The 3059-nt window shown below is 39.7% G+C and overlaps 1 non-coding gene across 1 annotated transcript; it reads right to left on the bottom strand.

Moving 5' to 3' along the window:
- Positions 1 to 1334: 1334 nt before the first annotated feature.
- Positions 1335 to 1441, bottom strand: LOC141597891 (small nucleolar RNA R71). The gene has a single exon (XR_012523102.1). It is a non-coding gene; the product is annotated as a small nucleolar RNA R71 (small nucleolar RNA).
- Between the last annotated feature and the right edge of the window lie 1618 nt (positions 1442 to 3059).

The raw sequence follows: 3059 nt of genomic DNA, 5'->3' as shown, positions 1-3059 counted from the left end.
TGCTTGTTGTGATTTCAACCTATGCACATGTTATGTTTGATGAAATGCTAGACTATGAAACCTTGTATTTTTTACCCATCTATTATCTTTTCAATGAGGCTTGTAAGACATAAACTAACTCGAGCCTTGTTAGACCATCCATAGAGTTGAATTGGAAGAGACTAAGTCGACTTTTAGGTGTTGTAAAGTCTTGATCGACTCGGCTCCGGGATCTAATCTTCCTAGGGATCGTAAGATATACACTAACTTGATCCCATCACAACAATAAGTTGCTTGTACTTATTTAAGAGCATGTTTGTATGATCTATTTCCATGATTCCCTTATGAACCCATGACACCCTAGTGCATCTAATCAATTGTTTACAAACCCCTTTAATTGCTTTACTTTGTTTTCATTAATTTACCTTCATCTTGTTGATTAGTTTAGACTACATCTCATCTCAACCCAAATTTGTGACACCCTAATACATAAACTACTTGCAGTTGAAATCCTAAATCAATACCCATCCCTTGGGATCCGACCTTTACTTACCACTCTACTAAGAGTAGTTTGTGAAGATATAAATATTGTTTTGGTGAGTAATAACGAATAACAAAATGACAATACCAAAAATGGCGCCGTTGCCGGGGACGGTGTTCAATTGATTTGATTTTCGTTAATTGTTTTTAGTTGTCTCTTTCTTTCCCTTGGGGAAGTCAATCTCCTCAAGGTTGTTCTAATTGTTTTCTAGTTGTTTGATATTTTGCATGACTAGGAGATTACAAGGTAATTTATTACCTATTGATTTCGAGATTGAAAGGACCTTAACCAACAATAGAAGAGTTGTTAGAGGTACTTCAAGAGTAGTAGGTATTGGAGAGATTGTGGACATTCAACCAAATAACATTGAGTTTGTCAACCCTTTTGCAAGAGAAGGAGAGGATAACCCAATTCCAAACCAACCACAAAATCAACCTACATTGCCTAAATTTTCATCTCATTCTGTACCAACCGAGGAGAACCTACCAAACGGTACTCCTACACCACCAAATTTAACCGGTAATTTCATTGCCAAATCCGCATTCATACAATTAGTTGAGAGACGTCAATTTGGAGGGATGCCTAGTGAAGATCCTCATTTACATATGGAGACTTTTTGCGACTATATTGTGATGCAATTTCTCAAACCGGAGTTACTCAAGATCAAATCCGATGGGTATTGTTTCCTTTTTCCTTGATCGGTACCGCAAAGCAATGGTTGAAGAGCCTAGACAAGGCTGCCCTTGGTATTGATTCATGGAAGAAGTTAGCACTTGCCTTCTACAAGAAATTCTATCCTTCGGAGAAGACTAACATGTTGAGAGCCCAAATCACCGGGTTCAAGCAAAGGGATGAAGAGACATTATATGAAGCATGGGAGAGATTTAAGGACACTTGTCGTTCTTGTCCACACCATGGACTTGGTGAGTGGTTCCTTGTTCGACAATTTTGGAACGGCTTATATGTAGACTCACGCAATGTTCTTAATATGGGATCCAATGGGAGGTTTACCGAAGTTCATGACAACTAAACATGGGCCAAAATCGAAGAGATGGCGGTTCATAATTCCTAATATAGTAGGCCTCGAAAGGCCACTAGAGGAGGAAAGCATGAGGTGGATTCCCTTACACAATTGGGTGCTCAACTAAGTGCTCATATCGACACCATCAACTTGAAGTTTGAGAAGGTCATGGCTAAGCTTGATGAAGCTTCCAAATCACCCAAACAACGTGTCAATGCTATGGTGGCATCATCCTCAAACCCAAATGGAGTATGTGAAAGTTGTGGAACCTTGGGGCATGATCAAAATGAATGTAGGGGAACAAATGAACAAGTGAATGCTTTCCAATCATACAAGAATGGCACCCCTCATTACAACTATTATAATGAGAACACCAAATTCCTTCCAAATATTTCATACAAGAGCCAAAATATCCAAAACCCCTAACCAACATACACCCCACTTCCAATGAGAAACCAAGCTCAAAGACCCTTTTTCAACCAACGCCAAAGATATCAAAATCAACCTTCCTATAACCAATCAAATGACCAAAGCTTTGATGTTCAAAAAGCGGTCCTCCAAATGCAAAAGAACCAATAACAATTCTTCAACCAACTGCAAAAAGATAGCCAAACTAAAGAAATCACCATCAACAACATATTTGCCCACTCCAAAATGTTAGAGACTCAAATGACCCAATTAACATCTTCTAGCTCCCAAAGACAAAAGGGGCAATTACCGCCTCAAGGTAACCCCCCCCCCCCCCCCCAAGACATGAAACGGTTAGCACCATCCATTTAAGGAGTGGTACAAGATATGAGGGGCCGAAGAGGCCAATTGATGAATATATTATGAATGCTAGTAGCAAGCAAGGAGTTGTGGAGAACTCTAAGGAAGTAGATCCTACTACCAATGAACTTTCAAATAAGAGAAATGAATAGAAGACTAAGGAAATTAAGAAAGAGCCTATTATGATTAGACTTCCATTCCCAAGTCGCCAAGCTAAGCCTATGTTTGATGAGCAACTTGGGAAGTTCATAGAAATTGTGAAGAACTTAGAAGTCTCAATCCCATTCACGGAATTGATCAATCATGCTCCGGCTTATGCAAAGTACATGAAGGATATTCTTACCAAGAAGAAATCCATCCGAAAGTTTGAGACTATTGCCTTTACCAAAGTGAGTAGTGCTATTCTTCAAGGGAGTTCCCCTCCAAAGCTCAAAGACCCAAGAAGTTTTTCTATCCCATGTACAATTGGCGACACTACAATCAACAAAGCATTGTGTGATCTTAGAGCAAGTGTAAGGGTCATGCCATATTCGGTATGTAAGAGACTAGGAATGGGAGAGCTTAAATGCACCAACATTACTCTTCAAATGGCGGATCGATCAACAAAGATACCTTTAGGGGTATGGGAGGATGTGCCCGTGAGAACTGGTAAATTCTTCATCCCGGTACACTTTGTCATTGTAGACATGGAGGAGGATTCCAACATTCTTATAATCTTAGGAAGACCTTTCTTGCATATCGTCGGAGCGG

The sequence above is a fragment of the Silene latifolia genome, chromosome 8, assembly GCF_048544455.1.
Source record: "Silene latifolia isolate original U9 population chromosome 8, ASM4854445v1, whole genome shotgun sequence".
Classification (NCBI taxonomy): Eukaryota; Viridiplantae; Streptophyta; class Magnoliopsida; order Caryophyllales; family Caryophyllaceae; genus Silene; species Silene latifolia.
This window is presented reverse-complemented; position numbering and strand designations above follow the sequence as displayed.